This window comes from Ursus americanus, chromosome 16, assembly GCF_024610735.1.
Source record: "Ursus americanus isolate L20-20 chromosome 16, mUrsAme1.1.p, whole genome shotgun sequence".
Lineage (NCBI taxonomy): Eukaryota > Metazoa > Chordata > Mammalia > Carnivora > Ursidae > Ursus > Ursus americanus.
This window is the reverse complement of record NC_142142.1, coordinates 21,222,842-21,249,576: the sequence shown is the minus strand read 5'-3', so window position 1 is coordinate 21,249,576 and position 26,735 is coordinate 21,222,842. Positions and strand designations below refer to the sequence as shown.

Genomic DNA, 26,735 nt, shown 5'->3' with positions numbered 1-26,735 from the left:
AAGAAATAAGAAGAAGAAAAACAAAGACCCTACAATTGGGGAAAAAGGAGATTGCGGAGTAATTAGAAATAAGTACATGGGCCTTATTTCCCCTTTACTAACCATAAAAGTCAATGTGCTCTGCTGAACACCAATTTAATGGATTTAGAAATATGTTTGAAGCCTGAAATTTTCATAGTTACCAATTTAGTCACCAAGGGAGTGTTCACCCATATTAAGAGAAAATGGAATGTGACCTGAATTTTGCATCCCAATGACTGTCTTAAGTACAAAACCCTTTCTGTGAGGTCAAGATTAGAAAGAGTAGGGGCACGGAACAATTTTTCTTAAAAGAGCAAGCTCTAGGCTTGTAGGTCTGCTTGATAACAAGGCTTTGATCTTTCTCATTTTGTTAATCTGTAAATCCAATCACACTTGCTGTTGAGCACACAGATCTCGTTCCCTTTCATGAGCACGGCATCCCTCTGAACTGCGATATGTCTAGGCAGAAACCTTCCCTCAGAGAATTCATGTTAAGTCTCATGACTTGGATTTATTGTTACAAAATGCATTTTAGTCTTAAAGGGAGATAGGAAGAATATGATAAGTACTTTAAGTATTGTGTATAATTTAGATAGACTGAATCAGTAAACCACACACCGCTTTCTAACACAGCATATTTATTTTATATATTTGCATGCATGCATGTTATTAAAATTTCCACCAGAAAACAAGTTTTAGCAAATTTAACGCACTATATTAGATTTATAAAGGCTTCTAGAATTATAGTAGAACAAAACCACAGTATTTACAATGGAAAATAGAAACATCATTGAACTGGATTTTCTATTAGTCATTAAGGAAATGGAATTATTCAAGGAATGAATGAGACAATTTACTAGCTATAAAAAAAGTCATTACTTCAGTCCTTATACAAAAATCTATTGCCTATGAATAAAAATTTAGATGTTGGGAATTTGAAAAGTGTCATATTGGACATTTAGCAGTGTCAAAAATTGCCTGTACGATAATTTTTAAATAATAGTGGATAGAGAAGAAAGGACACAGAAAAATGAATATCATAATGGAAATTATTGAAAATATTGTCTATATAAAAATTTTAAACCTCTGAGGAGAAGAAAATGTCGAAAAGAAGGTCAAATAAAGCAACAAAGTGGACAAAAATAAATTGTTTGCCTTTAAAAAGTCAATAATGTTTGCAATATGTGTCAAAGGACTAATTTCTTGATTCTACCTAAAAAATCTTGCAAACCAATAAGTAAAAGACAAATCAACTTAAAAAAAAAAATAGAAAGGGAGCCAAGATTAAGAATAAGCAGTTGAGGGCGTCTGGGTGGTTCCGTTGGCTTTGGCTCAGGTCTTGATCTCAGCATCCTAGGATGGAGCTCCCTGTGGAGCTCCCTGGTCAACAGAGATTCTGCTTCTACCATTCTCTTCCTCTTTCCTTCCCCCCTGTTCATGTGCTCGCTCTCTCTTTCTCCCTCAAATAAATAAATAAAATCTTTAAAAAACAAGAATAGGTGGTTTAGATAGAAACACAAACAACTCATAAACAAATGAAATTTTCTACTTTAGTCATAGTAAGAGAAATACAAATTAAAATATTAAGATTCCATATTTCACATATCCAGTGAGAAAGACTCTAAAGTTTGGTAATACACGGTGTTGGGGATGGTGTGGAGAAATAAGTACTGTTTGTGGGAGTGTAAATTGAGAAGCTCTTTGGAAGAAAACACCTATATTGACTAGAATATAAAACTGTACATAACTATTTAATCTAGCAATTTTAGTTTTAGAAATTTACCTAGTCATGTTCACACATGCAGAAAGATATATATAAAAAATGATTATTAGAGCTATATTTTAAAAAGCAAAAATCTGAAAATAACATTGATTCTATAAATAGAAAGTATTTATAGAAATTTTGTTACATTTACACAAAGCAATATGATGCAGCTATTAAAGAATGAGGTATATTTGTACGTGTTAAAATGAACAGAACTCAAGACATATCATTGGATGAATAAAAGCAGAAAAAAGCATGTATAAAACATTTATGTTTGCATTAATATCATGAAGCTACAGACTCCCATATCTATATACCATGGCAAAATTTTGGAAGAATACATATGAAACTGTTGCTAGCATTACCTCTCAGATGTATGATTAGAGCTCTGAGGTGGCAGGCAGACACTTCCTATTGTGTAACTTTTCATACTACTCAGATTATTTTTATTGTATCTATATACTATTTTTATATAATGAAAATATTTTAAAAACATCACTGCACTAAATATTTTAAATTTGATGACAGAATAATGATATCCACTGGTTAAGTGCTTATCGTGTCAAACGCTATATTATGTGCTTTAAAAACACTATTTCTAGACTTCACAGCTATGAGATAGCAGTTATTTCTATCTTCATTAAATGTTTAGTAAAAATTCACATAACTGATAAGTGCTGCATTTACTCCATTCAAATGTCTCATTAACCAGATGAGTTGGAAGTTTGGATTCTTAAGGACCAGTGCCAGGACCTAGCACATTTGTGAATATGGAAATAATTTGCTATCTTTCTGAAGTTTTACTGGCTCATTGATTTGATTTTTAAAATGTTCATGGGAGGGAGAGGACTCCTAATTCTAGTATGACACCATAGCTGGTAGTTGTTGAGTCCTTCTGTCATAAACAACCATAACATTGGGTAAAATATATGATATTTTTAAAGTATTGTACAATAAGCAGAATAAAACCAAGACCACCAAATAAAGGAAACAAATGATGTGAGCCTCATGATTGTCCTAATGTTCTGCTCAGAGGCATGTTCTTGCCATTAGTACTTGGAGCTAAAGCCAAGAAGAGAACAGGTATCTTGCTGAGGTAGAGAGACAGAGATCAGTTTGGAGCTACTGTGGGAGACTGGAATTCACAGGCAGGGTATTAGAAAGGTGCAGAAAAAGAGAGCTATAGATGACTCATAAGGCTCCCATTTAGTCTTTAGCTGAATACTAAGCTATGCAGTATTGCATGAGACTCTGAAAGGCCAAGCAGAAAACAATTACCAGGGAGCTGAGAAGTGATGGAGATTTCAAAGTTTTGAGTTCCAAGCACCCAGAATAATAAGACCTTGTTGGATACCTCAGATAATTGGAACTTTAGAATGACCACATCTCAAGATTAGAGCTTTTATAGCCTAACCCTACTAAACCTTACAGAGAAGTCTCAAAATGGTCAAGCTGATAAACAAGTAAATTAGCAGCCTGAAAATAAAAAACTTTAGTCTCTTTAAGCAAGATAAAATATGGCATCTACAACATCTAAAATTGAATAAAACATCATGAGACATACAAAGAAATGGAAAAATGTGAATTATAATCAGGAGAAAAATAAATTACATGGGGAGTTACAGAAATGACAAAAGTGATAGAATTAGCTGACCAGGACACAGAACAGCTACTACAAATATGTTCAAGGACTTCAAGAAACACATGAGCATAAGAAGGGAATGTGTAAAGGATTTTATTTTAAAAATGGAAACTATAAAAAAATAAAATTTTGATTAAAAAACATAATATCTGAAAAAATTCATTGGACAGCTTATCAGTAAATTATAAACTGCAGAAAAAAATATACAAGTGACACTGAAGACAAGAAAATAGAAACTGTTCAAAGTGAGACAGGAAAGAAGAAAAAAGCAAATCTCAGTGATGGAAAGAAATAATGGCTGATTTTTTTCAGTTTCCATGAAAAATAAAAACTCATGGTTCCAGGTCCAACAAGCCCCAAGAAATATAACAAAGAAAATCACACCAATATACATCATAATAAAAACGTCACAAACCAATAATAAAAAATCTCTAAAGTAACAAGCAAGATGAAAGGAAATAATAAAGATGAGAGCAAAAACCCGTAAAAGAAAACAGAGAAAATTAACGCAGCCCAAGTTGGTTCTTTGAAAATGTAAATGAAATAAACTCTTAGTAAGAGAAATTAAGAAAGGACAAAATGTATTACCAATATAAGGAACGGACAAAAGCACATCACTGTATATGGTACAGACACTAAAAGGAATTTAACAGAATTCAGAAAAACTTAATGCCAATAAATTTGATAGCTTCGATGAAATGGATAAAAGTTCTTGCAAAAACATAACGTATCAGGGGCATCTGGGAGGCTCAGTTGGTTAAGTGTCTGCCTTCGGCTTAGGTCATGACCTCAGGGTCCTGGAATCGAGACCCAGGTCAAGCTCCTTGCTCAGTGGTGAGCCTGCTTCTCCCTCTCCTTCTGCCCCTCCCCACTGCTCATGCTCTCTCTCTGTGTCTCAAATAAATAAATAAATAAAATCTTAAAAGAAAAATAACATATCTATGGAAAGAGCCAGATGTCCATCGACAGATGAATGGATAAAGAAGATGTGATATATGTATATATATATACATATATATATACACACACACACAGGCACGTGCATACAAACAATGGAATATTATGCAGCCATCAAAAATGAAATCTTGCCATTTGCAATGACATGGATGGAACTAGAGGGTATTATGCTAAGCAAAATAAGTCAATCAGAGAAAGACAATTATCATATTATCTCACTGATACGTGGAATTTGAGAAACAGGGCAGAGGATCATAGGGGAAGAGAGGAAAAAAAGAAACAAGATGAAATCAGACAGGGAGACAAACCATAAGAGACTTTTAATCTCAGGAAACAAACTTATGGTTGCTGGAGTGGAGAGGGGTGGGAGGGATGGGGTGGTTGGGTGATGGACACTGGGGAGAGTATGTGTTGTGGTGAACACTGTGTATTTGTGTAAGACTAAAGAATCACAGACCTGTACCCCTGAAACAAATAATACATTGTATGTTAATAATTTTTTAAGAAAAAAATGTATCAAATTTTATCCCAAAAGAAAATCTGAATACTTATCTACTAAAGAAATTAAATTTATAGTTATACATAAATTTCCCACAAAGAAAGTTATAGGCCCAGGGGTATTCTCTGGTAAATTCTAGCAAACAATTAAGGAATAGGGTAATCTTACACAAAATCTTTCAAAAAGAGGCTTCATTGCCTGATACCAAAATCAAATAAAGAATTTATAGGCAAAACCTATCAAAGACTAATATCCTCAAGGATATAGGTTTCATAATCTTTTATGAAATATGAACAAATCAAATGCAGACACATATAAAAAGATAATGCATCAAGAACAACTTCAATTTTTCCCAGGATTGCAAGTTTGATTCACATTTAAAAAATATCAGTATAGGGGTGCCTGGGTGGCTCAGTCGTTAAGCACCTGCATTTGGCTCAGGGCGTGATCCCGATGTTCTGGGATCGAGCCCCTCATCGGGCTCCTCCACTTGGAGCCTGCTTCTTCCTCTCCCAATCCCCCTGCTTGTGTTCCCTCTCTTGCTGGCTGTCTCTCTCTCTGTCAAATAAATAAATAAAATCTTAAAAAAATATATCAGTATAGTTCAACCTATCAGAATAAAAGGGGAAAAATCATATAGCCATTCCAAATTTAAAAAAAAATTAAAATTTAAAAATTTTAAAAGGCAAGATTCCATATTAATTTATGAAAAAATTAGTACACTGGACTAAAACTAAGTTTTCTAAAGCTAATAAAGAGCATCTGTAAAAAACCCACAGTTAGCATCATTCTTTTTCTTTTTAAGGTCTTATTTAAATTCCAGCTAGTTAACACACAATGTAATACCAGTTTCAGGTGTACAACATAGTGATTCAACACTTCTATGCAACACCTGGTGCTCATCATAAGTGCACTCCTTAATCCCCATCACCTATTTAACCCATCTCTCCATCCACCTCCTTTCTGGTAACCATCAGTTTGTTCTGTACAGTTAAGAGTCTGTTTCTTGGTTGGCCTCTCTCTCTTTTTTCCCTCTGTTCAATTGCTTTGTTTCTCAACTTCCACAAATGAGTGACATCATATGGTATTTGTCTTTCTCCTTCTCACTTATTTAACTGAACATAATACTCTCTAGCTCCATACAAGTGACTGCAAATGGCAAGATTTCATTCTTTTTTATGCTTGAGTGATAGTTCATTGTATATATTATACCACTTCTTCTTTATTCATTTGTCAGTCCATGGACACTTGGGCTGTTTCCATAATTTGGCTATTGTAGATAATGCTGCTATGAACATCAAGGTGCATGTATCCCTTTGAATTAGTATTTTTGTATTCCTCGGATTTAGCGTCATTCTTTTTTTTTTTTAAGATTTTATTTATTTGATAGAGAGGGCGAGAGAGCACAAGCAGGGGGAGCAGCAGAGGGAGAGGGAGAAGCAGGCTCCCAGCTGAGCAGGGAGCCTGATGTGGGGCTTGATCCCAGGACCCTGAGATCATGACCTGAGCCGAAGGCAGATGCTTAACTGACTGAGCCTCCCAGGTGCCCCTGGAGTTAGCATCATTCTTTATGATGAAAGAGTGAATGCTTTGCTATTAAGACTGGGAATAAAGCAAGGAATGTATGTCCTCATCATGTCTATCCAACATGGAATTAAAGATTCCAACTAATACAATTAGTCAAGAAAAAGAAATAAAGACAGAATATTTGAAAAGATGAGTAAAACCATCTTTATTCACAGAGAACATCTTGTTTATGTAGAATATCCTAAGGAATCTATGAAAAAAAGTCCCTATCAGAACTACTCAATTGTAATTAATTATTAAATTGTATTTAAATTATTAAAGTATGTTTAGAATGACAAAGTAAATTATAACTAATTATTAAGTGTATTTAGAATTACTGAAGTGTAATTAGGAAGGTCATAGAATGTAAAATTAATAAAATTTGTGTATATGTACAGAGATGATTATAAACAAATTACATTATTCATATATCTTCTCCCATGGTCCAGCCTTTGCACTTTCCTTTGTTGGTGGCTTTGTTGGGCTCTCTCTTTCCTTTGCATGAGATTTCTCACATGACTGGAAGTAAAAAAGGAAAAATCAGCAAAACACAGTAACATATTCAATGTAGTAAGTGATTCTAGATACTACATAAGCCAAATTCTACAATATTAATATGGTTTTAATCAAACCATGAGTTGAAGGACTTTCATGCTTAGTTATGTTTATTAATGTCCCAAAGTCCTTTTTATTTTTTTTATTTTTTTTAAAGATTTTATTTATTTATTCGACAGGATAGAGACAGCCAGCTAGAGAGGGAACACAAGCAGGGGGAGTGGGAGAGGAAGAAGCAGGCTCATAGCGGAGGAGCCTGATGTGGGGCTCGATCCCATAATGCCGGGATCACGCCCTGAGCCAAAGGCAGACACTTAACCGCTGTGCCACCCAGGCGCCCCTCAAAGTCCTTTTTATAATAGAATGGTACTTTTAAGATTCTTAGAGTGAGTACAGTTCAGGTAATTACATTATTCTGAAATGATTTACTGTTTACGTTGAATATGTGGAAACTGTTCCTCTCTTAGAATCCCTGATCTTGTGTGTCTATTTATTAACTTCATTGCATCAGCATATCTGTTGTTGAGAGTAAGGATCAAACATGAGCAATTTTAAAAGCATTTCTGTTCATTCTAATGTGTGGACAGGATTTACTAAGGATGAAAGTACAAGCAGGCTAGAGTATGTAGAACTAGAGCCCTTCCAAGAAAGCTGTGATTTCGTTGTTGTTGGATGTAGAGAAACATTCTGCATGAATTTTGAGGATTCAAAGAAGTCAGTTCAAAATGAAATGAGACTTCTAGAGAGTATAACGTAAAGGATTTGGATGGGAATCCATAAAGGATGGGTGTTTGGGTAAAATGCATGAAAGAAGAAGATGAAGGGATGAGACAGGAGAAAATGCCAGAGGTTCTTCCCCACTCCCACCACCATTTTTTTTCCTTTTTCCTCTTCTTTTTCTTCCCCGCCTTGGTAACACCAAGTCTGAGAATATAGGAGAGATTAAAATTAGATGAATATTGGGAACAGTGAATTCTAGCTAATTTATCAGACAGAAGGTAACATTTAGAGCAAGAAAACTTGCTGGTAAAGATAAATATTCAAAAAGGGAACAATACCATCTCTAGGCACTTGCTGAATTGTTTTTTGTTGATGTTTTCTGAGCAAGCTTATGGGTTTCGTGTATTATGGCCTGTCGAGACAATAAGTGCTCTTACAATTTTCTTTCCTATTCAGATGGTGTGGGGGGTCTTGGAGAGCTTGTGTATTCCTTGGCAGCTCATTGGTGTCAATTTTTATGCCATGACAGGGTTAGCTGAGGACAAGGATAGGCTTTGGGACCTTAGCATATGATGTTTTCTTCCTCTAGAAAGTTTTAGTTTACTCCTACCACATGGCCCCTTTTCCCCCAGGTAAGTCTAGTCTTTCATAATGCCTCTCAATTTTTCTGTCTTCAGGTAGACCATTCCTAACACACCTGACCAGGTTAATTACTCTATTACTCAGTATCAGTCTCCTGTATACCCCTCCTTCTTATCTCAGTTGCCATTGTCATTTGACTTTTATTTTTAAGATAGTTCTTTATTATTACAAGTCTTTCTTCATAGATGAAAGCTTCATGGTGTAGTGACCATGTCTGTTTTGCTCAGCATATCTTTACATCCAGCTCAATATCTCTACAAAAGCTCAATAAATACTTGCCGAATGAATGAAGAGTGGCCATTGGGAAGAAGGAGAGGAAGAGAAAGAGAGAGAAAACCTGTTGCAGTGATGGACCAATTGAGATCTTGTCAGAGATAAGAGTTTTATTTTGCCATTGTTTTCAAATAATAACTCTTTACAAGAGGGAAGCCTGAACAAATCATGCAACTAACATCATGACTTTTGGCAATTATATCCTATACAAACTTTTTTTTCACTGTAAGAGGTTGCAGTGGAGAGGTTATACTCTGGTGTGTCAAGAAAGAAGCTACAATGGAACTCACAGGGGAATCCAAGTGCCCTGGATGAGTCAATCTTCTCTGCCACTTGGCCATTGGGATAGGGAGGAGTGGTGGTGCCCCTTTCCTGATGCTCGTTGTCCTAAAACTTTCCTTCCAACCAAACTACATAACAATGAAGACACCGGAGTTTTTCTTGATATAATAGTAGCAAAAAACATGTGTTTAGTGCTACATAGTTCATATAAAATTTTACAGCTGTTCTTTTTAAATTATTCCAAAGCTCTTCAAATAGCCATAATTAGAAATGGAGACAGGCTTAGGGAAGTTAAAAAGTTAAAAAGCACTCTTTCCCAGTTCATAAGAGTGCCAGAAACTCATAGCATCTTATAGGTAGAAAGAATCTTAGGGACCACCCTCCATCTCCATACCCAATATAGTAATCCCTGCTACTGTGTTCATGAGTAGCCATCCGCTTTATGTGAATATCCACAGCAATAAGTACTTTATTCTTTCCTCTGGGTCTAATTATTATCTGCCTCCATACAAATGTCTAGTACCAGCAAATGTGCACTGATAACCCAATTCTTGTCTAAGTGTTAGAGACAGTGGCGTCATTCCTGAGAGTATTTCCATTAAAAAAAAAAAAACAAAAACAAAAGAACAAAACTTCTAGAACACAAAATACTTTAACATAGCAAAAAAATGTGAAGAGTAGTCGCAGGCATCAATAGGGGTTATATTAGGGTCCAACTGCCCCCTGGAGACTCAGTCCTTACTACATGAGGAACTGCTAGTCTGTCTTGTGGCCACATCCTTGGCACCTTCTCCTGCTGCCCTGTCTTAGTTATACTCTCACTATGGTGGAATGTAGTAACAGAAATTATTACCATAATTACTAAGGTAAGGGCCCCTTAAGAATGTAGAAATGTAATTGTAGTTCTCACATTCCCCAGCCTACTACATTTTTAAAAAATGCTCATTAAGGCAAAAAAGTATGCCTTGTTAGAAGCCTTGAAATAAAGAACGCTGAAAAATATGCATGGCAGCGTACTCATTGATCTAGTCCTTCAACAAATATTTATTAAGCACCTAATATGTGCCACATGTTAAGCATGGTGCTGAGGATATAATGATGAGCAAAACCAGTCATGCCTCTGTGGTTGTAGCGTGCACAGTCTAGAAGGGAGATCAGATACTCATTTTAAAAATTGGAAGCAAATGTGAAGTTATACCTGAGATTTGTAGACTCAAAAAGCAATTTTTGCATGTTGAGGTGATTCAGGGAAAGTGACTCTGAGGAGTTGATTGGTCTGAGATCTGAAGAAGACTAGAAGCGTATTAGGAAAAAGTGGAGGACAGCGGTATGGGAAAGCTTTCCCCCCCCCATAAAGGTAGCAGCATGTTCAAAGGCCTTGTGTTTGGTTGGAATATGGCACATTTGGGAAATGAAAGAGTAGTGCATTTGAAGAACAGAAATTCAGTAGGATCATAGTGCCTGATGAGGCCTTTCCCTGGTAAAAGTCAGATGTTTGTTTCATCTTTTTTTTTTTTTTAAGATTTTATTTATTTATTTGACAGAGAGAGAGACAGCCAGCAAGAGAGGGAACACAAGCAGGGGGAATGGGAGAGGAAGAAGCAGGCTCCCAGTGGAGCAGGGAGCCCAGTGCGGGGCTCAATCCCAGGACTCCAGGATCACACCCTTAGCTGAAGGCAGACACTTAACAACTGAACCACCCAAGTGCCCCAGATGTTAGTTTCATCTTGACCCAATTCTTACTGTCTCTATTGAGTTGGTAGTTCTTGGAGGTTATTCAATTGAATAGTTGGGATAGTTCTCTCTCTCTCTCTTTCTCTCTCTCTCTCCCTCCCTCTCTCTCTCACCTCTGGGAACCATAACATAGGTCCATAGACAAAAAAATTGAAGATCATTCAATCCTGAGTTAGCAAATAGATATTATCTCTAGTTACAGTCCTTATAGATTCATGGTGGCTGCCTGTAATCACATTATGAAAGGGATTCTGTCACGTCTTTGTCAAGTCCCATCTTCCCATTCCCCTGTGTTCAGTCTCTAACTCAATTCTAGTGTTTGGCTACTCTACTTTCCTCCTTTGTCCTGGAAACCAAGAAAGGCTATTTTCTACTGATGCTGAAAAGTACTCTGAGATACACTTTCCCCTTGTACATTAACAGTGGAAGAGTCCATTCATGGCATTTACCCTGGCAGGTGGTTCTGCCTTGAGGGAATTCTAGAGCTATTTCTTCTTTTTCAGCTTTTAAAAACAATTTCATATGGACTGGTGCTTTGCAAATCCATGCACAATTTAGGCAAATACATATGTTTGCTTTAGAAATTTGAAAGGAAACCCTTCCATTTATCAACATTTCTACTGCTTTTCAGTTTCACTAAAAGAGAACAGCAACAAACCTGCAGAAGAAATAAAAACACCTATCTTGACGCTATTCAATATTAACTTCCAGACCTTCAGGTTTTTAAGTTCTGGGAAATCTGGCCACAGAACTTCATTTCACATATTGCATGCTACCCAAGAAAATGAAATATTTAGAAGCTGGAGATTGCTGGAGGCATAAAAAATACTAGTGTTTGCAAAAACTTATAATAGTAAAATATTTACAGTCTTCCCAAATGGAATATTAATAAAAGTATCAGCAGGTAGAGCTTTGGGTTCAGATCTGAAGTCATATTGACTGTTCCATGATTTTTGACATATGGGACAATTACCAAGAATGATGCCAATTTTTATTTATGGTTTATGTTAGTCTTTGGGCAAGTTTGAAAAATTATTTTAAATGCATATTAGCAGATGTTCATTCTATTTACTTTAAACTTATTGAATTTCCCAACTGTTGAAAAAATATACCCTTCTAAGCTATAGAGTAACTCAGATGTCTGTACTTAGATAGCAAAAGGAAGATCAGTAAGATTGGTTTCAAATAAAAGATATATATGGAGTCTTTCCACAAGCATGTAAACTATTAATGAATCATTCTAGTGCCTGATACAGAGTAAGATAAACCCAACCTGGATGCATAGCAGAGAAATATGTTAGCTCTGTTGAGTGCCCAATATGAGTGCCTAATATATACTTATTCGCCGCATACTTTGTACATATTAGTCTCTTTAATATTCACAAAGAAACTTCACACAGGCAATACCACCCTGGATTACAAAGAAGGAAATTGAAGGTCAATAAGATAAGTCACTTGTGCAACATGCACATCTGAGATATGAACCCATGTCTGTCTAACTTAGAGATGCCTTCTCTGTTTTCCACATCCTGGAAGTATTGGTTGAAAGAACAACTAATTCCCTGTACTTTTTCTGTTTCCCAGCTCAACACCCACAGGAGACCTTTGCTTTGGAAATTTTTCAGCAACTGTGGTTTGAGATTAATGGAGACAGAGACTCCAACTCTTCTGTCATAACTCTCAGCAGAGAGCAATAGGTTTGACGTAATGTGTCTGCACCCAATTTGAAATGGTTTTCTTTCTTATAGATGAGTTGACCCAGATTCCAGCAAACACTCTCTCCTTATTTCAAATCAGATATTACCTCCTCATAATGTATCACTTTTGGTACAGACATCTTGTGGTCTAGAGTAGAAAACTCTTACAAAAAGTGTCTGGAGGAGGATTTAATGGACCCTCTGCATGGTCTCCTTCTAAATGTCTGGGTGGAAATGGAAGGTCAGAGAGCTTTGACTCAGCAGTGGTCACACAGCTGGTGAGTCGCTGAACCAGGATTTTAATTCAGATCTTTCTTACTTTAATCTCTTTTTCCCTTTTGCCAATTCTTAATGAGCAGGATTCAATCTTATACTTTACTATATCTTCCTGAGTATTTGGTACAGGCTTGATTACATGACATTTATCTAAATAAATAATATTTTGGGGGTTGCCTGGGTGGCTCAGTTGGTTGGGCATCTGCCTTCGGCTCAGGTCATGATCTCGGGGTCCTGGCACTGAGTCCTGCCTCAGGCTCCCTGCTCAGCAGGGAGTCTGCTTCTCCCTCTCCCTCTGCCCTTATGTGAGTGCATTCTCTTTCTCACTCTCTCTCAAATAAATAAATAAATAAAATATTTTTAAAAATAAAGTAAAATAGCTCCAGTCACTGAGCTGCAGCCAAGGACTCAGTAGCCTCCCCCTTGAGCCCCTTTGCTTCACCACAGTCCATCCCCCTCTCCCCCACCTTCTTCAGCCACTGCCTTCTGCAGGCCATTTCCACCAAGGAAAAGGAATCCTATCTTGTGTCTGCTATCCAGAATCTCCACTCTTTTGACCCCTTTGCTGATGCAAGTAAGGGTGATAAGATGCTTCCTGCTGGCACTGAGGATTATATCCATATAAGAATTCAACAGAGAAATGGCAGGGAAACCCTTACTACTGTCCAAGGGATCACTTGGTTATGATAAAAAGAAACTAGTGAAAGTGTTTAAGAAGAAATTTGCCTGCAATGGTACTGTAACTGAGCATCCAGAATATGGAGAAGTAATTTAGCAATAGGATGACAAGTGCAAGAACATATGCCAGTTCCTCATAGAGACTGGACTGGCTAAGGATGACCAGTTGAAGGTTTATGGGTTTTAAGTGCTTTTGGCTCACTGAAGCTTAAGTGAGGATTTCCTTGCAATGACTAGCATTTCCTTCCTGTCCCTTGTCACAAGTTTAAAAACCTCACAGCTTGTATAATGCAACCATTTAGGGTCTGCTTTTAACTTGGACTAGTGTAACTCCTTCATGCGACAAACCAGAAAGAGCTATAATAAATAAATAAATAAATAAATAAAATTGAAAAAAATTTTAAATGTATCTGAATTATTAACTGACTTTCAAAATAATAAGCAGGCTCAAATCATTTAGAAGGAATGGGAGAAGAAAATAAGTACAAAGGCACAAATAGGTATGAGGGAATAGTGTGTACGAGAAATGTTCCTTTTGAAGACTTCATTTGTACCTTAATTTATAGCATTCATCATAATCTGCTATACATTTATAATAATAAGTATAAGTCAGTCTTTTCAACTAGGTTGTCAGCATGCTCCATGTTTCATTTCTGCATAGTCCAAGTGGCCAACACAAAGTAGGCTTTCTCATTGTGTTCACCACCTGGGTTGGAATTATAGATGTATGCCAAAGCAGGGCAGTGAACACTATCCTCTCCTGAAGCAGGGTGGTATGGTAGAAGTATGAGCTTTGGAGTTAAGGAGATTCTCCTTTATCTAGCTGTGTGCCTTAGTTGCTCATCTGTGAAATGGAGGTAATAATACTTTGCTTGCTGAGAGGTTGAGAGAACTAAATGAAAAACTTAACTAGGTTCCCCTTCATAAACTTGAATGAAACAAATTTCAGGGGTCCCTGCCCAATCCTCTTTTCTTGCTCCTCAAAGCAAGTGCTTAAGAAGTCTGGCTTTCAGTGAGCCAAATTATTCTCTCTCAGCTCCCCATACAGGGACTGCAAGCCTGCATTCCCTGTAATTATTTTTCATCTCCCAATTGTCTATTGCATTTGATTCCAGGAATAGAGCTATTTTAAAGTGTTTATCCCCTACCCTTGCCCCATCGTCTGTGCTCTGCTTCACTCTCATCTAATATGGACAGGGATGTTTCATGACTTCAACTTAGCTACCACTCTCTTGAGTCAATCAAGCTGCTTTCTTTCTAGGTCCCCACTAGAGCAATTCACCCCCAATTCATACCTGGGGGTACTTTTATTGTTCTCTTCAAACAAACTCATTCTGTTCTCCAAGCAGCCATTTCTTTTGAACTCTATCAACCCCACAAAATGGGGCCAGAGGGTGCTGGCTAAACAGCACATTTCTTTTGCAGATATTGAAATGACTTAATACATTGATAACTGGTGGCTGCTCCAGGAGGCTCATTTATAATCAGAGCTACATAATCCTTTCTTCTTTGCAAAGAAATTAAATTCAATATGTTTATGGTTCTAGCTCTTTCATAATATTAAACGTTTTATCTATATTACCTTCTCAACTGCTATGGTGAGTAATATATACATATGCACATACATATACATATTACAAATGAAATCTATACATATATGTATGTACACATACATATGTATATATACATATATGTGTGTATATATATTATATATATTCACATATGAAAAAATGTGTTTTGTATGTAAGTCATCCAGCATGTTTCATACACAATAGTAGACATACTTGATGTTATTTTAACATTACTTCCACAAATTTGAATATGAAATGAATATGATTACTGCCAGGCAAGCAATAAGGTACCAAGGGTATTTCTTTAACCAACACAACAGAATTTATATATTCACATGATTATGGTACATCTATCTCAAAGTTATCCTTTTAAGAGGCAGCGCATTTGATGCAGTAGTTTCATCCTTCATCAGTAATATTTTGGATCTATTTTTAGGGATTCTATCACATAAAAGATAATACATTATTAAGATAATTATCATCATCATCATTAAAATGGCTGATATAGTAAGTACATGCTGGTTTTGGCTATCTAACAAAACTCCTTTACTCTGGGAATAGCATGACCTTTCTCTGCAGAATTCTTTCTTCTTCCCTCACACCCTACCCCCTACCCTTGACTGGCCCTTTTTTTAGTAGTGAGGTTATCTTGTTATCAACACTGTGCCTCCCAACCACAATTGAGTGGTCCAGCAGAGGGCTCCTGACTTTAGCTAGGCCAAGCAAACCCCTTCCTAGCATAGTTTTTAATAAGAACTGGTAAAAGGACCAACTCACCTTTAGTAACTAAAACTCTAAGAATAATAAGATTTGGTAACTGCCACTGTGATATTTCCTGACTTATGAGAGAATTGGTCTTCAGTAAGAGAGAAACAGAGTGAAGCACTGAGGAAAGATGAAAATGCACTGGCACCTAAGAGCTAGCTACATCCTTGCCACTGATACCACCATCAACATCACAGAAACAACAGGTTATATATGGAGCATCTGTGGAGCAGAATACTAAATGTTTTATGCTCATTATCTCATGAAGTAAGTTCATAAATCTTGTACCATGGTCTTTAACTTCCATAATCTCATAGTCTGCCAAGATGATTGAACATGCAAACAGGTAATTTCAATAATAACAGTAAGGTCTATTAGAGTTATATAATACTGAGCAAAAGAGAGAAATATTGGGCTGACTTAGTGAAGACAATGATCAGGACCTTCTTGTAGAAAATGTCATTCAAGCTAAGTCTTAAAGGATGGATAGAACTGAGCTAAACAAATAAATGGGGATATAAGATATCCCAGCACAATGCATGAAGTCAAGAAACAATACCAAGAATATTTAGGATTGCCAAAGATTTCACCAAGAAGTGACATAGTAGGATCTGAGGTCAAGAAGTGTTAGTTCAAAAAGAGCCTGATTGACCATGTTCTGAGTAAATCCTGCTAGTAATCACTATACTCTAAAAGGCTTTTGAGCAGGACAATAACATGTTGGATTTGCAGTTTAAATTGATTATACCATCATGGTGAAAGATGAATTTAAGGGAGATAGGTAAGGAAAACCAGTTAATAGTCCAGGAGAAATACTAAGAGTCTTATAATTAACATAATGATAGTGAAAATGGAGGGAATCTGTATTTATTAAGTAATCTTTTAAGACCCAGTAGTTAATTAGATGGAGGAGGAAGGTTAATAGTGAGGAAGTAAAAAAGTCAGGCTCCAAGATGTTACAGAGGTTCAGCCAAGATCCTGCTCCCTCTGCAGGTGGTGAGCTAGAACCTAAACTTAGGTCTTTTTATTCTCAGGTCAATGGTTGTCAGGGCTGTCAGTCTGTCCATGGCAGTTCAAGCATTTCCTGGATGCCTGTTGCTATTGGTTTTGCTTCACTTAAGTATTTCTTATTAAATAGACATTGATAATATACTGTGTAGGTATCAGGGATAAGAGATGTGTAAATTTAGATGTGTAAATTATAACTCTTGTCTTTAAGGAGCTCAAGGATGGTAGCCAGGTAGGTAGACAATTATACTATCCATGACAGAAGGTATTATTCAGATGTGTACAAAAGGCTGTGAGAGAAGAAAAAAAATATCATTGTATTATAAAGGTTTTATAGATGAAAAGATGTTTGATCACCTAGATTCTAAGTTTTAGCAGAGCAAAAAACTGTATTCTTTCTGTTTACTTCTACATCCTTAATGCTTAGCTATATTATTTTATAACATGTGTTTCAAACCATTAATATACATATAACATATAGACTCAAAATCTTTTTTGAAATATTTTATTTATTTATTTGACAGAGAGAGAGTACGCAAGCAGGCAGAGTGGCAGGCAGAGGGAGAGGGAGAAGCAGGCTCCCCACAGAGCAGAGAGTCCCACATGGCACTTGGTCCCAGGACCTGGGATCATGACCTGAGCCAAAGGCAGATGCTTAACCAACTGAGCCACCCAGGTGCCCCCAGACTCAGAATTTTGATATTATTCATTTTAACTCCTGGGTAGCACATTCACAGGGCTAAGAGGACCTTTGTAACCAGAAAACAATGTTTCCAATTTATAGTTTAAATATACTATAGAAATACTCAGCAAAGGATAAGAAATAAGGCCTTTCTGATCTCCAGAAACCTTCTGTCCTCATATTGTGCTTAAATCTCACTTACTTTTAGCCAATAAATAAAGCAAACACAAAACCCAGTTCAGTTTACTCACCATTGCTAGACCAATCCAATCACATAATCTTGCTCATTAATTAGCAAGTGTTGAGCAACCATGTTGAGTGGTATTCATTCTTCCTCTATGTCTATAATAAATATGGCATAAAAATAACTGGAATCAAGGTAAGGGATTATAAATCTATATATTGTCCTTAATACCAAAGCACAGACTCTGAATCTCCTCCTTTATTCTGCATTCTTGGAGATGTCTGTTAGATGTCTGGTGCCTTGGCAATGATGAAAAGTAAGAAGAAAATGGAACAAAGTGAAATGTAGATGTTCTAAGGCTACCCTAAGCCAAGAACTTCCTTTACTAATACTCCTAGCATTCCTATGTAATGATTTTTTTTAGGGAAGTAAAAATTTAGGGTTTTTACTCCTTTCTGTTAGATATATAGCAAACTAATACAGTCTAGATGAGAGAGAGACAAGGCGGGGCTGGCTTCATAACCACATGGTCTGTGCAGCTGACTTAAAATGGCTTCTTTCTTGGTTTAATGTACTGCTGTTGTTGTCTTGACGTTATTACTAATAAAAAGAGGCCCCATGTTTTCATTTTGCACTGGATCAGTCCTAGAATGCATATACTAATACAGTACCTGGCACACATTGACTATTCAATAAGTGAATAAATTCATGAGTGAATTAAACTTCTTCCTGAAAAATAAGTTGGAGGTTTCCAAGTAGGAAAGGAACATGGTCAGTACAAAAAAAAAAAAAATTGTGCAAGAGCGCAGAGGAGAAAAGGACTTGTATGATTCAGAAAGTGGCAAGAGATTTGGTTCATGGCTGGATCCCAGCCCGTTGGGGGTCTGTTAGGGAGAGATAAAGTTGGAAAAAATAGATGATGAAAATTTTGAAAGCTTTGGATACCATTCTAAAGAGTTTAGACATTATTCTATGGCTTAAATAATTTGTGTAGTTTCATTAAACAGGTAAATGATCAGACGTGAATTTTAGAAAGTTTCTCTGGATGATAACAGACTAATGGCTAGTAGGTTTCATGGATACTTAAGCAGTAAAGGGATGTGCAACAGGAAAAATAATTTTCCCTCTACCCTTCTTAGTTCTTGACTGATAACCCCTGTAATAAAAGACAGACTAACAAGAGAAAAACAAACAGAAGTTTATTGATGTGCAGCTCATGTATGTGTGGAAGGTATCCAGGGAAAAATGAGTTAACTCTCGGGAGTGGCTTAAATACAATCTTTAGCTAAAGACAAAAGAAGAAAAGTGTGTGTGGGGGGAAGTCATTTGTGGGGAGGTTACCACTAAAAGCACACTAAACAATGGTAAGCTTTGTTATACAGGTTTAAGTTGGTACCTTTTCCATTGATAAGATTCTCTTGTGATTTACTTATCCTTTTCTTCCTGATAGAGAGAGAGACTTCCTTACATATGGAAATTTCGTTTATAAATACAGAAGTGACTTCTACTCTGTTTTCAGAGCTTTTCCTGTGTCTGCTGTTTCTCAAAATAATCAGCTCAAAATAACGTTTACGCCAGAGGCTTATTTTGGGGTGATATATTCTGCTACTATTCACCTCTTAATCAGGTTTTTCAGTTTTCACCACCGGTTTTACGTGTATTTCCTTTCTGGGTAGTTGATTTTTTAAATTCTATATTAAAAAAATACATACTTATTAAATCTATTTTTTTTCAACTTTTTGTTGCTAGAATATAAAAATAAAATTAGGGTTTTTAAAAAATTATTGGCTTATCTCTGCAATGAACTATACTTACATTGTTATACATGATCATTCAACTGCTTTTAAAGTTCAAATTAGCACATTCTTATTTTGTATCTGTTCACAAACATTGTATTTATTCTACATTGTAGTTATTTGGAGAATTTCCTGTTATACAGTCAGTCCCCCAAAAGACTCAGCTACACATAATCCTAGTAGATGCCTCCACTTAAAGGTTTAATAATCATCTTAAACTTAACATAATTAAACATAAGCACCATAGTTTCACTCCCAAATCTGCTCTACCCACAGCCCTCCCCATCTCAATTGATAGCAGCTCTATCACTTCCAGTGGCTTCAGCCAAAACTCTTGGAGACATCCTGGACTCCTCACTGTCTTTACACTTCACATTCAATCAGGAGATCCTGGTGGTTCTACCTGCTAAAATATATTCAGACAGAAATTCAACTTTTAGAAACTGACCTAAAAACAAAGGTTAAAATATTTAATATCATTATAGAAGTAAATAGAAGAACTCTCAGCTTTGACAGGAAAAGTAAAACTTTGGGTGACAAAACTTGAGAGAAAGGTAAAGGCAATGTTATCCTAGTCTTTCCAAGAGGGAATTTAGGGTATATTGTCTGTAGAAGATGAAAGAGTAAATAGGTATTTGTGTATTTTTTAAGTTATTTAAGTTGAACCATGAAATTGTCATTTTTGTGGGTCAATATGATTGAATATGGGTGAATTTATATGGTTTAATGAAATATAATTTTCTATCAGTCTAGAGAAAATGAAATAGTATAGTGTTCTTATATATGGAAGTAATTATCAGAAGAAATAAAACAAATATTAATAATTGCATGTAGACAGCAAGATACTTTATAGTTAAGTTTTCAATTTTTTTGAGAATTAAAATTTCCATCTGTGGGCTTATTACATGTAAGGATTTGGGAGACTTTTCTGTGTACAGGTATTTAAGCAATCCCTTGGTGTGAGTTTCATTCCTCACTCCTGTCCTGTATTGTATCTGCCCTCTCTGCACCCAACAATACTCAGTGTTTCAGTTCAGGTGGACACCATGGCCTCCTCCTGGGCTACAGCCCTTCAGCTTGTCTCCACAACTGTACTTTGCTCTGTCCCCTTTCAGCATTCAACGCTCTCGCTTCTGCCTTCCTTCATCATTAATTTGTTGATATCTTTCATCTATTGATGCCTCCATTATCTTTACTATCACTTCAATTTAATTTCAAAAGATGAACTTGTACCCTGGTCTGCCATGTCTTCCAGTACAAAAGGCAGGTCAAGTATGAGCTCCCACATTTCTCCTGCAATTCTGGATGCAGTTGTATGCAGGAATGAGATGGAACCCACGGCAAAGTGGAAGTGTCACTTTAAAATAAAATCTATTTAATCTTAGGCAATATACTTAATCTCTCCAACCTGACTTCCTTATACATACTATAAATAGCCTGAATTACATGATCTCTGAAACCTTTTCTAGTCTTAAGATTCTATGATTTTATAGGTGTTTATACTATGCAAAGTTATGTAAGAATATATGAAAATGATTCTTTCTATAATTCCACTAGACTGTGAGCTCCTAGAAATCAAGTACGTTTTCTTCTTCACTTTTCTGTATCTAATACCTAGAGTAATGTCCTGTACATACAAGGTCTTTAACAAATATTTGTTGAATGAATAAAAAATATAATATTCTGTCACTTATAATTTATATATATTTTATATAGTTATAGCCAATAAATACTCATTATGCCTTTAATATTATGAAGTTCTGATAGTGAGACTTTAGATGAAAGGCATGATATCTGCCCTTAACTACAACATACTCTGACAGCAAAAATAATAGAAAAATAAATATACATATATGTGTGTATATATATATATGTGTATATATATATATATATATATACATACACACACACGGAGTATGGAATATTGTCATGTATGAAGTTAGTATGATGTAGGAGAAAGATTATGAGCTTTGGAGTCAGAAAAACCTGGGTTCGAATATAGACACTGCTGTTTATCTACTCTGTCAGCTTGGAAGTCTTACTTGGCTTTTCTGTATGCTTCTTCTACAAAATTAGAGATCATACTTTTGTTTCAGAAATATTGTGAAGATTATATTATATAATACATGCAAATAACTTCACATATTGTAGGTGCTCAAAAATCCTATCATTTTTTTAAAAGATTTTATTTATTTATTTGACAGAGACAGCCAGCGAGAGAGGGAACACAAGCAGGGGAGTGGGAGAGAAAGAAGCAGGCTCCTAGCAGAGGAGCCTGATGTGGGGCTCGATCCCAGAACGCTGGGATCACGCCCTGAGCCGAAGGCAGATGCTTAACAACTGCGCCACCCAGGCGCCCCCCAAAATCCTATCATTATTAATATTATTATCAATGTACACACAGTTGGGAAAAAGTCTAGGTAGAACAAGTTAGGAATAGCTTTTCAAATGAGTTGATCTTGAACTGATTCTTGAAAGATGAGAAGAAATAAATGAGGCAAGAAAAAACAGATTATTCCTGGGCAAAGGAAAGAGCACATGTGCTTTGGGAGGTCATGGGAGTTCGTGGCAAGTCATTCTGTTTGGCTCCAGCAAAGTAAAAGCTACCTGCAGGAGTCATTAAGAGAGCAGATGGAGGAGGGAGTGAGCTCAGGGGCTCCTCTGTCTGTATGTTCTTTCTTCCTTCTGTACTTAACGGGACAGAGGGCACTTCAGTGATTTCCTGACCTAATAACCAAGAGTTCTTTCATTTGGAGAAAAATATAAGGTCATATTCTTTTTACACACATATTTTCAAACTTTGAAAACTATTGTTGGTAAGAGGAAAACAAATCTATTAGTGAGTGCTGTGTTCTGTATGGTTTTCCCTTTAGAGCTACATGAGAGCTAATTAGGGAGAAATCTTTTCCTTAAAGTAATGTTATCTACTTTGAGCACTGCAATCCTGTACTTACAAACAGCACTAATTGCCAGTGGTATCTCCGTGGAAGTAGCCCATGCCTTCATTATCCTTTTGTACTATCAGTTGGGTGGTGCAGTACTTAATTCCACCTTCAGGCAACTAATGCATTGGATTAAGTATTTGAGAAGTTAGTTCTAATATATTACATTTAGGAAAAATAATCCTTGAAACAATCCAAGCCTCTTTCTTCCTCCTTCCCTTATAGCAATGCTATGCCTGATTCCTTACATGATGCCAGCCATGAGGAAGGAGCAGGTGGGGAAGGCTCTTCTCTAAACACCTTGCTCTTGAAGGTTTACCAGAAGGCAGCTGATAAAGAAGGAAAGTTAGTGTATCAATGATGCTTTTACATACACAATCAATTCATTCCACCTAATGTCCCTTCAAGGTGTGCATTCTAATCCTCATTCAACAAAGAGAGAACCAAGGGTCAGAGAGACTGCAGTATGTCCATGGTCACAAAGATGGTGGTAAGACCGGTATTCAGACACAAGTTTGTCTAACTCCAAAGCTGGTGTTCTTTTCATTACCACAGTACTTTATCCTTTCCCTGGCTGTTCACAACTTACAGTATTTCATCAATTATGAGACACTTTTTCTTTTTTCAACGTTATGAGCCTTTCTGAAAAGGACATACACAGTGTGCTACAATTGCTGTTAGCAAAAGAGAAGTTGTAACTATATGTCATTGCCTGTGTGTGCACAAATTTGGGTGTTGTTCTTAAAGCATGATTTGATAATTGCAGTCTCTTGATGTTTTTACCACAACTCACTTAAGGAACATTTAATGAAAGGATGAGTCTTAGTTGTTTTCGGCAAACCTTCCCTGATACAAGGTAAAACCAAGAAATCGCTACCGTTATAACATGTAGAATGAGAGTCTGGGGCTTGGGATAAAATCACAAAGAAAATATTAGAGCACTTTTCAGAAATGCTGCATCACCAGTGCCTTTGATGGCACAAGAACATTGTACAGAAAAGCAGTAATTAAAAGATTCTTAAAGTTATTCAGAATAGTCAAATTGGTTTTGCTCATATTGTTATTGTATTTTTTGCTTGCATTACTATTTTCCTTTATTTTCTCATTCTACAAAATTGCTATATGCTAACAATCTACGTTCAAAACACCCCAGACAGTCCTCGGATCCATTCATGAGTTTGCTGTCTCACTTTCGCCAGATGTGTTTCCCGGAACAAGGTCTGGCTATGACAAAACTAGCCACCATGTTTTTGAGATCCTATTGTCTTCAGGTAGTGCGCTGCAGCATAAATAATATCCTCTAATCCTAACAGTCTTGTCAAGTAGTTATTATCTTCCTGATTTTACAGAAGAGGAAGTAGGAATTAGAGAGGTTATACAATTTGCCCAAATTCATGCCACTAGGGAGAGACGGGATTTTTAACCCATGGTTTTGAGACTTAACAATCTTGCTGTTATGCATTACATTCTATTACTTTTCAAATATTTTCTGGACATGACACTAAAGGTATAGCACTTTGCAGAGCACATGCAAGTACTAGTCAGTTTCTGGCTAATTAAATAACAGATTTCTGTTTTGCCCACTGAAGGAAGAAGGCAAGAGTACCCAGAGCAACAGTGAGTGATTAAGTAAAGGCTCCCAGCCTTTTTATAGCACAGGGGGATCAGGCAGACTTTGGAATCAAACACACCCAGGTTTGAATCTCTAATAACCCACTCATGGATTGCAAAAACTTGGCAAGTCATGTAGCCTCTCAGAGTCTCATTTTTATGTAAAAAGGGTATGATAATCACAAGTCAGCAGGGTTTTTGATTGCCTTAGAAGAGATGATGAATGTGAGTTTGTCACACTTAGCACACTGCCTAGCACAAAGTCACCATGGGGAGACAGTTCTCTTTTCCCTTTTCATAGAGTTAGTTTGGGGCTGAGGATCTCAGTCCAATTTTAGTCTTAGTCCTTTTTTTCAAGAAAGTTAAACTGGCTAAGGAAAATTATTTTCTATTTGTTCTGCTCCCAAACTGGGTGGCACGTGTAATCTTTTATTTATTCAACACATATTCATTCAGCACAGTGATAGGCCATACAATGTGCTGGGCAGCAGTATAAAAAGAAAAAAAAGCAATAGCTTTGACATCAGGATGTTTTGTGAGGGCCCTGGCTCCTTCACATGGTATAATTGTGGACAATCAGCTCATTTTTTTGAACCTCGCCTTGTTTATATAAAGTGAATGATGGTGTCATTTTTCCAGAGCGGCTGTAAGGATTGGGATAGATAATCAAAATAAAAATGTTTTTCATTAAGAAGGAGTTAGTGTAATAGCTAGTTCCTCTGACGTTGATAGTCTTGGTTAGAATCAAACTACCAGTTAGAATCAAACTAGTTTGACTAGTTGCAAACCAACTGATCATATGTTGGCAAATGCTTAACATCGGGTTCTCTGGGGGTGTGGGGGGGAATTCTCTGGTGTGGCATTTGATGATTTCCGTGGTGTAAATCTTTCTAGGCAGCTCCAGTGCACCATTGACCACTGTTTCTCTTGTCTGATCTTGACCGCATGCAGGCCTGTCCCTTGATTTGCCAAGTAAGGTAGCATATTTACAGGTTCCAGGGATTTGAGTGTGGATACCTTAGGGGCCACTTCTCTGCCTACCACAAATGGCAACCATTTATTATGCTTTCTGTACATTACCTTATCCTCTCAGCAACACCGTTGTATACAGACTCTTATCCCTAATTTGCAGATGAAGAAACTGTGGCTCAGAGAGGTGAACTTGCCAAAAGTGACCTAGCCAGCCAGTGTCAAACAGGTTTGAGCTGAAGTCATTTAATTCGCGAGTCTGTGTTCTTATCCACCTCCCTCTGCTGTCTCCCCTGTCAAGGATTCAGTAAACCAGCTCCCTGGTTTTTAGCAGAGAATTTCCATGGAAACAGTCAGATTGCTGTGGTGGTGGTGGAGGGGGATTTATTCTGAGGTGCATGGTGTGATTTAGAGTGGATGCGAAAAGTAAAAATTGATTTAGGTGGCATATCTGGTTAGTGGTGACCTCCCCACCTCCCCACCCAGTAACCAGAGTAAATCCACTAAGAGTGTTTCTAGTCTTTTGCTAGGGTGATTTCATGAAGCTTTGTCCACTATAGTCACACAAAGAAAAACAAATGTAAAAAAAAAAAAATCAGTGAAAATTAAATGAATCCTCTCCAAATAGCTGTATTGGAACTCGAAGCTGTCTTACAGAACAATAAATACAGGGAAAATAGAGTAAATTCCACCTTTAATCTCAGCCAGATTTATTGTCATCTTGGGGAGAAAGGGAAAGCTTACAAAAACCATGCCTTGTAAAGCCATTTTCTGAAAAATAAACCAGACACTCCTTAAGAAAATAGGTTTACTTAGTTTCCCTGAGAATGGTCCATGATGCTGAGATTCTATGGCCAACAGGAAAAAGTGACCACGACAGAGAGACCAAAATGAGTGTAGCTGTAGAGACATCTTGTTTCATGATCACATCCTATTCTAATTGCTCCTTTACATTTCAGACCTCACCCCCCATTGTATTTTGAGGACAGGAACTAACTTACTCAGTTTGTATCCATATCATGTAACCTAATGTTTAACAGGAAGTATGTGCTTCATCAGTGTTGGTAGAATGCAATTGAATATTACATTACCCTGGTGGAGTGGTTCCCAAATGTAATCTGTGGATTGGTAGACCTAAAATCACCAGAGGAGATCTGAAAACTACAGGTTACTCCTATTTATCACAAAGGTTCTCAAGTATAAGATCTCCAATGGAGCCCAGATGCTTGCATTTTTATAAAGCCATACAGGGGATTCTGAAATGCACCCAAGTTTTAGAACCAACAGTTACTCCTATACACAAATCCATAGGCAGCATGCTAGACTCACATTTGACAAAGTCACATTTGAGTTAATATCCCCTGTGAACAAGTATAGGAAGTATTTCTTTCATTCATTATGGGCCTCCTATGTGCCCCGAACTGGGCCAGGGAAAGTCAGGAATACCAGAATGATGACCCCTATCTCTGAAACATAAAATTATTATAGAAGACTAAGGATATCTTTATGACTCAAATCTGTCTGACTGTCTTAGGAAACTTCAGGTAATAATTTGTGTTAAAGAGGGTGGTTGGAAAGTGTTGATTTGGTTCAAGGGCAGTGCAAATAAATGTATGGCAGGAATGGAAGATTGGTGCCAGTTACCATTGACAGTAATGCTGCCTTGCCAGACCCCAGCCAGCCCTGTGTATGTTGATCCACAGTGTTCTTGCTATGGATGTTGAGGCAGGAGCAGCAGCATGAGCACCACTCACACGATTTGGCTGATATACTTTTAGCAGGAGCAAAACTACAGTTCTGGCTTTTAATATTGAAGTGACAGGAATGTGACCACAAAGCCAGAGCAGAAAATGGGGGAAACCAGAGCAAAAAAACTTGATGGCAAAAAGAGCTGACTTAC

General features: G+C 36.8%; 1 pseudogene; it reads left to right on the top strand.

Moving 5' to 3' along the window:
* The first annotated feature begins 12,587 nt into the window (after nucleotides 1–12,587).
* LOC123803853 (eukaryotic translation initiation factor 1 pseudogene) lies at nucleotides 12,588–13,638 on the top strand (annotated as a pseudogene).
* The last annotated feature ends 13,097 nt before the right edge of the window (nucleotides 13,639–26,735 follow it).